General features: G+C 40.4%; 1 protein-coding gene across 3 annotated transcripts in view; it reads right to left on the bottom strand.

The window, feature by feature from the left end:
• The window catches only part of HIC2 (HIC ZBTB transcriptional repressor 2), a 72,324-nt gene that overhangs the window by 20,590 nt on the left and 38,340 nt on the right, over nucleotides 1-13,394 (bottom strand). Inside the window, exon 1 of one of the 3 annotated variants that reach the window (XM_056504063.1) lies at nucleotides 11,703-11,772. The exons of the other annotated variants lie outside the window; for them this stretch is intronic. The gene's annotated coding sequence lies outside the window, so the exon portion shown is untranslated. Of the gene's footprint in view, nucleotides 1-11,702; nucleotides 11,773-13,394 lie in introns of those variants that run through there. 3 annotated transcript variants of the gene reach the window in all.

Raw genomic sequence — 13,394 nt, 5'->3', positions numbered from 1 at the left:
CAGACAGCTGGAATCAAGTCATATGACAGACCCTGCAATTTCTTTTTCCTTTATCTTAATACATCCCCTTTTCAATGGCAAAAAACAAAAAACTATCTTCTGCCAAATAAGTGTTAGATAAATTTTAAAACGAGAGATAAAAATCTAGGCAATTTAATTCTTTATGCTATGCAACCATGAGATTTAGTTTGTATTTACCTGCTTCTACTTATGGAGAGTAACTGTTTCACAGTAATTTTTGGGAAGGGGGCAGAAGGGAAGAAGAGAGGGAAATACACTCAGATTTCAAGCCAAAATGACAAAATATTTTTGTACAAAATTTGTAAGATGGTGCAACTTATGTGATTTACTGCTCTAAATTGCAACACAGAGGCCTTATAATAAAAATACTGGTAAACACAACACAAAATCTAAATTATCTAAACGACTGAAAAACCCAACCCTACACATAGATTACATTCTCCGAATTCTCTGCCCTTTCTTGGGAGCAGTTACACCCGAACCATCACTCAGACCAGAGGCTGTTCTCTCCTGCAAACACCAGCCTGGCCTTTGAAACAGCCCGGTGCTAACAGGCTACAGGACTGCCTAACATTAGGGAATTACAAAATAATGTGCAACCAAGGAGAAAAGAAAGCAAAGCCCTCCTGAGGATAAAATGAGAGTCTTTCCTGCTCCACCAAAACCTTCCATTTCCAAGGCATGCAATAACCAGCCTGTGCCTAGAAACAGGTGTGTCTCCTTAAATACCTCGCATGTCACACTTGTGTCTCATGGACACAGTCCTGCGGGATTATATTAGTACCAGTGCATACCAGCTGGAGCTACCCCCGGCGGTGTCCTGTGATTCCTCGGTGACAGGGGGAGTTGCTCTCGCAGCAAGCACGGCCCCTGTGCCACATGATCCCGGAGACAGACAGACAGACAGCCACCCTGCCACGGCAGCTTCCGAGCACTTGTGCTCCAGGGGCCAGCCCAGCGCAGGGACTGCAAGCAAGAGACCTCCTCCAGAGCAGGAAGGGGGCACTGCCGGGAGACACCGCGCAGGCTCCAAGTGTCCTTTTCTCTCCCTCCTCTGCGTTATTACCAGCAAATTCTCAACCAATTTTTGCCAAATAGACACGCTGAAGACCTCCTTTAAATTAGAAAAATGCAAAAAAAAAAAGGCTAACAGAACAAAGTCTACCCAGCCATTACCAAGCAGGAAATGCTGACAGAGCACAATGCAGGTATGGCTAAAGCAGAATGAAGGAAGAACAAAGGAGAGCGAGCCTCATACATCTTCAAGTCAGTGCAGAAAGACACCCCTTGGCAATTTCAACCTAATTCATCACTAACCTTGGGGTATGCTAGCTGCTGGCCTAAGCAGCTGAAAGAGATAGAAAATTTTTATGGCAGCAAACACATTAGTGACATTTTGTGTCATGAGTGGCACATAATACAAAAGGAAGAACTACTTGGTTGCAGCTATAGCACTGCATCAACGATTCAAAGGAATTCTTCAGCATGAAGAACTGCCCCGATGCCATCTACCATGAAAGGGATCCTGTAGTACTGATCAGGGAGCCAGAGCACTGACAGGTGTGAGAAGCTGCTGAGCAGCAAACATGGGTTAAGAGGTGCAGCCCTGTAGGATCTCCTTCTTAGTCCTCCTTAGCAACAGAAGTGCCTTCATTTTCCAGAGAAAAATTCTTGCAACAGCTTTTAGGAAAGAGAATATGTGAGTTAAAATGAATGGACCAATTTTGATGAAAAGCCTAACTTACAAGGAATCTACCACATCCATAAATTATTACAATGTTTAATTAATTCTGATTTCCAGGTTTCATTACACATCAGGTTTATCTGCTCAACCCTGCAGTAACTGGCTCCAGGCATCACAATCAGCTGTTGGGGATGAAGGCATTGCCAAGCTAAATATTCTTCTCAAGTATTTTTTCAGTCCACCTTTGCTTTATAACCCTTCAACACTAGCTGAAACAGAGGGTTCAGTGAACCCAGTTCATCAGTCCAGCGCAAGTTGGAAGCAAAGGGAAATTCTCACGTATTTTACATCCCATTCATCTCTTCATCTCACTGGCCATTTCTGTTCAAATAAATCTAGAATAAGGACATTCCATGATACTTCATTCTCAAACACATGAGCAGGATGTCAAAACCCCCCAAATCCATCTACCCCTACAAACACCTTCTTATTTCTCAGTTTCTGTAGGCCTCAAGTCTGTAGCCATAAAAATCAGCATTAACTGCCAGGTGAACTCTTACTACTTAGCCAACTATCTATTATGCTGGGTCCTTCACTGCCAGGCAAACATCAGTTGCAAATGCTACTCCATGTTCTCAGACACCAGGACTTTAAATGCTGAACAGCCTCCCATAACCAACATTTAGCATCCTTATGTTTTCTTTATGCTTTGCCAGCCACCGTGTTAGGGACTTCCTGGCCAGTTAGCAGCCAGTCTGGTAAGAGCTCTGAACTTCACACATTTGTCAGGACATCTTGGAATACAGACTGTCCTGTACTTCTCAAGCAACTTAAAACCAAGTTGACAGAGCAGGTCTGGGTCCCCAAATAGACAAACGGAGGCTCAGCTGTATTTCACAGACATGTATTTACTGTGCCACATAGAAAATGGACACTTCCAGGAACCTTGAGACTTGGTGACACACCTAATGCAGAAACAATTATTTAAGAAGCCATTTTTTTTAAATCCCCACATTTAGTACAAGAACAAAATAATTCACTTCATTTTTCCACCAAAAAAAAAAAAAAAAAAAAACCCAAAAAAAAAAAAACACACAAAAAAAAAAAAACAAAACAAAACAAAAAAAAAAAAAAAAAAAAACACACCACAAAAAAAAACACCAAAAAAAAAAAAAAAAAAAAAAAAAAACACCAAAACAGACTTTGGGGAAACCAGGCCTTCTTATAAGCAACCTCTCTGCATACCCAGAGCTGTGTGTTCCCATAAGGAAAGTCTGAATTTCTAGGTGAGAGCAAAACAAAATAACTCCTTAAAGCGGGAGTAGCTGAGAAGAGAGCTGTCCATGTGCCTCTGTACATGCCTCCATCCAAATGCTCAACACCCACTCCTGTCAGTACTTGCATGCCTTTAATCCAACTGAGGTTCTTCACCAATTTCATGACGTGCCTGTCTTGGGGCATAAAATCCTAGTGAGTGTCCCCATAAATCAAGCACATTTGTTATATAATTGAAAAGGTTTTAAAGGGGAAAATGGAAAAAGTCCTACTGTCATTAACAAGAAAATTAATGATCTAGAGCACAGCAGTAATTAGCCAGATAGCTATTCTTTTTTATTGAGCAACCAGACTCATAACTAAGGTGCTTTTTCTTAAAATAATACATAAATAAACTGTTGGAAAGTTTTACACAACTGGTAGAATTTCAGAGTTCAAATAAATTACAAGCTGCTTCACTGTTGGACTGTCTCTAAGGCAATAATTAATTTTAATGTTCAAATTTGCAGTGCCAGAAATGACCAGGAGTAAAATAGGTAAAACCTCTTTAGGGCTCTCTTGAAGTTTGTATCAACAATATAGAATAAAGGAAAATAGGAGGCCAGGTGCACTTATGTTCAGAGATATCTTCAGCTTCACATACTTTGAGAAGTATTTAAGACATAAGAAATCCAAAATTCACTTGCTCCCATTTGGGGGGAGGGTGATGGAGATGAGAAAGAGAAAGGGAAGGGAAAAAAAAGAGATCAACTGTTCCATTAGAGATTTCATATATGAACACACAGCGGGAGTTTCCTTTATCTGTTTATCAAACCATTGCAAATACAGGAAAAACTAGTGCAATGCCATGCCAGCAGCTAAATGTGCCTTTATTTATTTATTTATTCATTCAAGAGAGCATTCAGTGGTACAGGAGACTGGATTTAAATAGAAGTAATTGAAAGCTACCAATTTTAATCTTGCTTTACATTTATAGTCTAGATCACATAGAATGATCAGTGCCTGCTAACTACAAAGCCATATTGATTTGCAACCAAATATAATCTGTTCTCAATTTGGTCTTATTTTCTGCTAACGAGAGCTACACAATCTCCAGCTGAAACACTTATTCCATTTCATAAGTATTTATCCAGCTGACATTTCTCTTCTTTTTTATAATTTTAATAAACAGCTAATGACTTTTATTAGACATTTTCTCATTTGAATCATAATGCCTGAAAATTAAAAAAATAATGATCCATTGATAATTTTTTACTTCATTTGTATCTACCATACTAAGCATTTAAGCCCAAACGTGTTTAACATTTAAAACAAACTTTCATAAAGAAAAGTAAGCTGTTGCTGATGATCTAAAACTGAATTCACATTGCCTTATCCTTCAAAATCTAGAGCTACCAGATGTTGGCCTCCCATTAGATCTAGTTCTTATTCACCAGCTAAGAAAAGGAGAACAAGCATCCTGAATTTCTTAAGCTTTCCCTGTTTTCTCAACTGAAATCTTTTACCGATTAAATTTAAAAAAACCAAAAACTTACAAAGGCATCTTCATCAGTCAGAATAAACTCTTGTTCCTCATGTACAGGGGCAGACTTTCTGCAATTGAGCATTCTGTCTTTTCTTAAACCTTTGGCAGAACATAAGCAATGTCTAAATAAAGACAGATCTAAGCTCATTAAGATGAAAATTGCTTAAGGCAGCCATTGTAATTTCAAGTTTCTCTTCTAGTTATTAAAAAGGCTGTTCAATTCAGTAGCTTTTAGTTGTTACATCTACAGTGCATTTTACTTTTGCACAATATCCCACAAACTGCCATCAAAGACTACTAAAACCAACAAAAGCAAGAGGTTATGCATCTATTTCCTACCATACACATTGTGCTTCACTTTTCTGGGTGTGTGTACTGAGAGGCTGTGATTGCATCTGTCCACATTTTGTTTAGCAATTTATATTGAAGAAAAATCTTATTTTCAAGAAAAATCTTAATACACATGCCAAAATAATAAGATAAAGCTGAATTTGCTATCAGGAAGATGGCAGAGAAACAGAAGACAGACCTTTACCTGATCAAACACAATGTTATGTGCAAAGTGCAGAAGAAACAGGTTTTCATGGAATCTTCACTTGCTACTTTCAAATTCATGTTTGTCTTCATAATCCATGATATTTCTCAAACCACTTCTGCACTAAGTGCCTTATTTATTTATTCCTTCCCAAGGTAGCACTTCCATGTATAAAATTCATGCTTTAATTGCTTGCACTGACCTGTAAGCTTAGGAAATCTGAAAGGAAGTCTTTCCTTTTGCCATGCTGGAGGATGCTGTTCAAGCTCACCCATGGCCACATGTTAATCATCCAGTAATCTGGCTGAGGTAATAAAGCAGGAAAAGCAGCTCTGTATTGAACAATGTGCCTTGGTCCTACATCATGCTGGACCACTGTCATGTATGCAGCTTGGACATTGAGACAATCCCCCTGGATAATTTATCAGTATTGCTGGTTTCAAGTCGTGGCTAGATAGCAGATGCACAGAATCCATCATTCCATCTTACAGATTTTTGACAAAAGAAAGTCTGGATGCACTGAAGGAATTAAACCAATAAACCTTCTTTGCTCCCTGCTATAAACAGCCATTTTGCTGGTGTGGAGGGAGAAGCTACCAGGGGGAATAAGACTGCACATCCCTTCTTTAAAAGAAAAATTACTTGTAACTTGGAATTAGTCTAGTAAGAACACTATTTCCCTTCCCTAATGAAGTTCCTCATTCAATATTAAAGGAAAGTAATCTTTCAGTACCATTTCAACCACCTCAAAAGGCAATTAAAAAAATAACGTAGGGTTGTGATGTTTAAACAAGCTTTTCCACCAATTACTTAATAGCATCCAGAGGCTCCAAGTAAGAAACAGGACCCTTCATTCCAAGCAATTTATAGTAGCAATACACAGAGTGAGGCAGAGGAGTTGAAGGGAAGGAAAATGCTGGGGGCAAGGAGAGAGGGGAGGTAAAAACCACAGGTAAGATGACTAAATATATCCAAAATCTAAAAACTGGAATAAAAGCCAATGCCCTGCACCAAAGCCCTCTGGAAACACAAGCAAATAAAACAAAACAAAACAAAAAAAAACCCAAACAGAGAAATCCAAAGATCCAGCAGCCCCACTCTGGGGAGAACCTCGCGCCCTAGAGTAATCCTGCATGGCAGGTGATGACAGCCAACAGGTACAAACTCATTTGCCCCAGGACTGCATGGCACGTGAACTCACAAGGGCTCTGTGAGCTGGAAGAGAAATCTCCCAAGAGAAGAAAGAAACTCTGGCTATTTTGCCTAGAAAAGGCTCTTCCAGAGAGTGAAGCCGTGCTGAAGGTGGGGAGTGACGCCTGCGCTGCAGCCGTGCTCCTGCTCGGGGCAGGGAATGCCACGCTGCAGCGAGCTCGCTGCTCCAGGTTCACATGGAAGCATTCCAAGCTACTTAGCTTCTGACAGCTCTCCAACTACTCTTCCATGAGGTATTGCTTTACATTACATTGCTTTCCCTGCCAGGAGGCACTGCTGTATTACAGTACAGTCATCTAGCAAAATGTAAAACTGATTTTTTCACCTCCCAAATATCAACCGACTATTGCTGCTGCAGTCACGGCTACAAGCCCTCCTCTGTGTTACACTTTCCTACTTTTGTGCATATACAAGGGATTTTAGTATCTTCTCTTCAGCCTCCTTCCCAACTTTCAGCTTCCTCCCTCCCTGTTGTGCTTCACCAGTACTTTCTGTGGAGGGCAGCCATCCTCAGCTTCCAACCCAAAGTGTCACTGCTACTCGAGTTAAAAGTGCCCGAGTCGGCTCATTAGGTGCATTATCAGTGACTGTAGCACCGAGAGAACTGTGAAAAGTAACTGGAAACATTGTAGTTACTTACACTTCGTTAACAAGCTCAGCTTCCTGTTCACTCAGAATTTTAAAAAAAGATGCCAGCTACAGAGGCATTTTATAACACATATACATTTTTAGGTATTTGACTCCTAATTCTCTTCATTTTAGTGTGCTATACATTACTTGTGGGTTGCAAGGCAAAACTAGTTTCCTGCACTGCAAGGTAGCTGGTTTCCTTTCTAGTTTTGAACTGTAAAAATAGCCATGTTATAAGAGCAAAGGTCTATCTGTCTCTATTCTTCAGCAACAGCCAGAATAGGACCAAAAAGTAAAAACAGTGAGGGATGGCAGAGGGAGGAAAAACAATGACGTAGAATACAGGCAGTCTTTTTCCTTCTTATACCCTGTGCAATTGTTAAAGATCTCCTAATCCAGAGGTTGCATCCAGGCCATCACTTTTAATAAGGACTTATCTGTCCTTCATTGATTTTTCAATCTGTTTAGACTTCTGCTATCCATAACACCCTGTGGCAATGAATTTCACGTGGTAACTGCTGCTTGACAGAGTGCCTCCTCTTTGCCTGCTTTGAATCAATTTAGTGAACCCAGGAGCTGTGAAGGATCACTCCCTACTCCCCTTCCCATTCATGACAATACAATGCATCTGCAATTTCTGTAATAAGTAATTTCTTCTCTATGGCAAAGAGAAATCACAGGGACCAACTTTTCTCTGGACCTTCCCTAGCCTTCCACTACCTTTAAAGGTGTGATTAGAACTGCACAGTGCCTAAGACACTGGCACACCACGGATTTTCCCAGCAGCACACTGATGGTTTCTGTTTGGTTTACCAGCTTGAGTAAACACCCAGAGTTTGCTGTTTCTTCAGGGAGTACAGCATTTCCTCCCAGCTGCCCATTTGTCTCTCTGCAAGAACTTTCTGGAGACTCAGTTCAGAGTGCTCTTAAGTAGTCTGCTGAGGTAACAGGTGACATTTTACTTCTCTCAACAACTCGTGCCACAGTTCTCTCAATTTTTTTACCCAATTCAAGTCAGTTAAAATCTCAGCTTTCAAATCCCTGCCATTTTTCAGTGTCTTCCCAAAAGCATAGCAGTTTGCAGTTGCTCAAAACTCATGGGTGCTTTCTTTCACCTGCACACCTAGCAAGGAGGTCCACAAAGCAGAGAAGCAGAAAGGACGTGGTTCTGCCCAGCAAACGGGGGAAAATTGTTACATTAAAATCTATACTGACAAGCCAAGGAAACTTTCTCAATCTTGTCCCAGACAATATCCCAGTCTTTAGAAATTTTCCAGGAGGCCCCACATAACAGTGACTATCCTGAAGGATCAGTCAGACTTGGCAGTGTGATACACAAATCACTGCCCTGCCTCATGAGCCCCTGCTAATCCCAAAAGATGTGCTTCACCAAACAGAGATGCTCCATATAATTGCTTGGCTTATCTTCCCTCTCTTAGCTGAACAACCACAGTTCCTAAATGCCATAAAATTAATGACAGAAATGCTTGCAGATTAAAACCCCTCTACCTGTGTAGTGCTGTGTGCATCACTTGTTCACACAGCATTGCCATTCACAGTCCTCAGCTGTGGTTTCTCTGTGCTCTTATAAGCAGCTCAAGTGCTGCTGAATTAGCAAATACTATGAGGAAACATCAGAGCAGTTTGTTTGACCACAATTTCAGAATTTCTGGCAGGCAGTTGTAACACATCAGGAGAAAAACAACAAAAACCAAAGTTATAAACTGAAACACTGCATCTCAGCATACCTGACCAGAAAACCGAGCAGGTAATTTGAGCAAACACGGACACTTATGAACACACAGTTAACAAAAGTAGCTCAAGACAGATTAAGAAAACAATAGCACAGACACATTTTACTTCCATAGTCACAAACCTCTGAATTTGAATGAAGTAACTATAGAAATAACAACCTCTGTACATTGACAAATATCTACAACTACCCACAAGCATAAAACAGTGTGCAAAAGCTGGGGGAATAAAATAATCCAGTTCAGCATATCGAAACCTTCCTTTTGGATATCTCATTTACTGAATATTTTGCACACAGTGCCTGGGCGTGTTAAGATCTGTGAAGAAGTATCCCTTTCCTTCAGTTTCCGAAGGAAATTATGTGAGATAGAACATCCCTTTTTAGGATAAAAAATTGCACCAAATCCCTTGTTGGAGTTCTGACATAAAGGCAATTCAGAGAGTCACCAGAGACCTGCCCACACCCATCACCATGACTTTCCAAGAGTGGAATGAGAAAAAGTTGTGTTTAAGTTTTGCAGTCAGCTTTACATGTCAGTCACCTCTATTTTCTCTTTTGAAACGTATGCACAATATACACACACATTTATACACACATGTACAACTCCCTTCTGATATTTCTTCTGAAATCCCTACTCTGGTAATTCTTGTGGTGCTGAATCTATTAGATGGTTCCCCAGTTAGTTTACCCCCTGTGTTATAAAATGCTGCCATCCCATGGGAGATCAGAACCAGCCAGGAGCTTGAACACAGAGAACACAACAGCCTGCTCACAATAAGCAGAAAAGTTATCACTGTAAAACAGTTTGCAAAGAGTGCCTTAAACATTATGACAAGGAAATGGCAGTCTGTTCAGAGCTACACAAAGCAGGGGAAAAAAGTTTAAGTCACTTGAGTCACAGAGCTAGTTCTTTGCTGTTCTCCAGAAAGGAGTGCACAAACAGGTGAGGAAGCAGATCCTATCTCCTGCCTTACACGTTGAAACTTTGAGCTATAAAAAGTCAGCACGTACTGTTTGCTCACATCTCCTTTCTTTGGTAACCAACTGAGAAGCTGCATTCTTCTTAGCATGAAAGTATCCAGCCCTGGTTGAACTTTCAGAGAAGATCTGACTGAGAAGAATGAGGATGCCCTGCTTGAGATAAATGTTCTGGCCTCTTGTGGGCATAACTCTCCCAACAGGAATTGACAGCTGATAATGTTATTGCAGAAAACGCATTTAAACTCAGTTTTGTTAATAAAATCATCTTCTAGCTGAAACGAAAGGATCCCTGTTCACCTGGTATCTTCCACATTTATCCTGCCATTTCTCCAGAAGCAAAACTACTACTAGTGAGGAAAAGTCACCTATAGTAAGGGAATGGACTCTACTTCTAAGCCTCAGAAAAAGGACAATGGATGAACTGACTTTGTAATTTGAGAAGGGTACTTCTTATCATCTAGGACATTTGCATGAAGCAGCTTCTCAAACTCTTGGTTTAATGAATAAAGGAATCAAATCTTTCAATACATGTTGTAAATAACCACAAAGATTTGCCATCTGAAACAGCTATACATGGCTTTCTCTTCATATCCACCATTTACAAATAAAGATTTCTCAAGTAATCAACTGGGAGGAGAGCTGAAGTACGCAGAGCTCAATGTGTAGCCAAATTGAATCATCAAGGAAAAATTTGGACAACACAATGTTGAAAGTCTTGGAGACAGTTTGCAGTGGCTTCAATATGTTCAGTTTTTCCTTAAACAAATGTTTTTCTAGCAAGCTGGTAATTTTCCTATTGTATCAAATTCCTTGATACTTGAGAGAAAACTTCATTGATCCATGAACATTTGCATGGCTTATTTAAGCTGTGAAAAAAATTCAATGAAGAGATGAAGAAACTTGCTCAAAGTGAAAATGGCAATTGCAGAGTTAAGGAAGGACTCCCATCCTCATGCCCCTATGTCCTTTTCATTCTGCAGCTACAGGAAATCACAGGCAAGAGGCCCTCAGCTGAAGGACAAGGGTGGAGTGATCTGGCTTCAACTGCCTGAGCTCAAGCTGCTGCTCCCAAGTCAGTAGCAGAATCATAACATCCATCCTTTCTCAGGGAGCCTGGAGATGCCCAGCAGGCCCTGGGGAAGAGCTACACCCCAGGATCTATCCACGGAGTTAGGCAGAAAGTAGTATCCAAGGTACCTATCATGGTAACATCTAAATGCAAGTATCAGAGCACTTCACGGACAAAAAGGGCTTTCCCCCAGGCTGTTTAAAATTTCCATGTTCCTGTGTAGCACTGAAGATAGCAGCAATGGTGATTCATTAAGATAATGATTTAAGTAGGAGGCTTAAGAAAGTTGGGGTGGATTAACATCCAGAAGGCTGCAGTTGGAGCTTCTCCACTCCAGGCTGCCACCTTCCCTCTTAAGGGAATGGATGAATTCCAAAAGTCAAGAGAACTATGAATTAACAGCAGCTATATCACAACTACAATGTACTGGACCACAAGAGAACCACCTCTGCTCCAGCCTATCCTCCTTGGCAAGGACAAGCACAAAACTTTATGCTGCAGGAAAAATTTAAATTATTGGCAATTATAAATTATTTGGTTTCCTTTTCCTTAATTAGTTTGTTAGTGTAGGTTCTTCTCAAAAGAAAGGGACTGTGTGAATTGCTTTTAAACCAATTTTCTATCCACCTTAAAAACAATACACATTTTCTTCCAACCAATTGTCTTTCCGCACTATTGAATAATCAGATGGATTTGATAAATTGATTGCTCCCACATAATGATGTAAATATACACATTGGGAAAAAGTACACAGGTCCTTTCCACACCCCAACATTTAATCAAACTGTGATCAGTTATGGGTTGAGACATGCATTCTGTCCGTAACACCAGGTTAATGCTCAGACAGTAACAGGCAGCTCAGACTTCATCCCTGCTAAGACACAGGCCTTTGTACAGTGATTTTCATACTTACTTCCAGTTGCCTTTTAGAGAGATTTACTGGCAACCAGTTTGGCTATTCTGCTGCTCACTTGGAATGGTTGCAATAGGGCATCCCTGTGTGTATTACCCACTCACCGCTACGTGTTCTTGGTCTGAACGTCTTCTAGGCACTCTATCCCATGCTGATTCAGAACAGAATAGCTTCCTGGAATGCAATTATAGAAACAGTGAAGGTTTGTCTTAAAAAGGGATTATTTGAGAACAGCTATTCCTTATGAACCATTCCAAATTGCCTCTTCATTAGGATGATGAAGTTAACTGAGAATAGCTCTTCCATTCAATTTGTAACTTACCTTGTTCTCAATCAATGACCCTGTTTACATGAGCCCTTGGTACAGCATCACACACCTGTAATAGCCGCTTCACCCACAGAAACAGACTCAGTTGCAATGAAAGTAAAGTTGCTGTGTGGGCACATCTCAGCTGAGTTTGTTTTAAGTTGGGTAGATAACAGGATCAGGAAATATGTTTTAAAAAACAGTTGTTTCAATCACAGATCTCATCAGTACTGCCTGTGACATTTTGTAGTATACAAGTCAGGATCCGCTTTGTTCAAACTTGGTTTATTCCTCAGATATATGGAGACCTTAACAGCAGGGACATTTTGAATTCTGGAACTTCTTTGTTTATTAAGTTCTTAGCTTGCAAGATTTCTCATCCAAAAGGGCTGAGAAAGTACCTGGCACATCTTCGATGCTTATTGAATACATTAAATAAATCAAATGTTTTATGATAAAATTCCAATCCCCCACACCAAACAGATGCAAGTGCAAGTCAAGGAGGCTTGAAGAATTGCACTAAAATTGATTTTGCTCCAGTTTTCCCCAAAGGAAAAAATTTGACTGTGGGTTGAGACAAAAACATGGAAAATTTAAGCTTCATGAACAACTGAAAAGAGAAATGGAGAAAAGACAGAAGCCAAAACTGAACTTCACATTCAGCATGCATAATTTATATTCTCTCCAGTGTTCTACATGAGAGGCATTCCTGGACTCACACATAAAGTGGGAGTCTTTTTTCTTGGGCTCACCATACTTCTAGAGAAAAATGCAAGATACCTTAATGCTGGTGTCTCCTGCCTACTCAGGGGAAATCACAAACCACAGACATCACGAGAGGATAGAAAAGATAGGACCCAACACAGCTGAGGATGTCAGTACCAAAAGGATCCTGTGTCCAAAAAATGGGTGATCCAGTCTGCCATAAGTTGATTACAGGATCAAGCTTTCAGCCTCCTTTTGCATACAGGCAATCTTGGTCCATGTATGTAATATTTTATAAGCAGCTTTTATGGGTTCTTTTCCCCATGGAAGAGAAAGTTAAAAGAGATGTGATAGAAAGGGGAAGGGCAAATACAAATATATGCAAATCAAACCAGGGGAAAAAAAGAAAAAAAGAAAAAAGTTAAAGAAACTGTAACCACTTCCAGTCTCTCCCTCTAATAAATTCCACACTCTCATGGCCACTGGCACCACTTCACAGTAACCCCAAAAGATGTTCACCTGCTCCCACAGCACTAAGAAACAAACTGAAACATGAACAAAGAAGCTCCCACCTAGGATGACCAATGTAATCCCCTGTGAGCACATTGCAAGGGGAAAACCTTATCATGAAAGCAGAAGAAAAACAAACACGCACATGCACACACACAGCTCCACTGCTGTGCACCATTAGCATCCTCCCCACTTTCTATACACATCCAGTATCAGGAGATTTAAATTCAGGCCAAAAGCTCATGCTGTCAGGAAAGTACTTTGGAGAAGAGAG

The sequence above is a fragment of the Oenanthe melanoleuca genome, chromosome 15 (assembly GCF_029582105.1).
Source record: "Oenanthe melanoleuca isolate GR-GAL-2019-014 chromosome 15, OMel1.0, whole genome shotgun sequence".
Classification (NCBI taxonomy): Eukaryota; Metazoa; Chordata; class Aves; order Passeriformes; family Muscicapidae; genus Oenanthe; species Oenanthe melanoleuca.
Note: the sequence above shows the minus strand (reverse complement) of the source record. Positions and strands in the feature narration are given on the sequence as shown.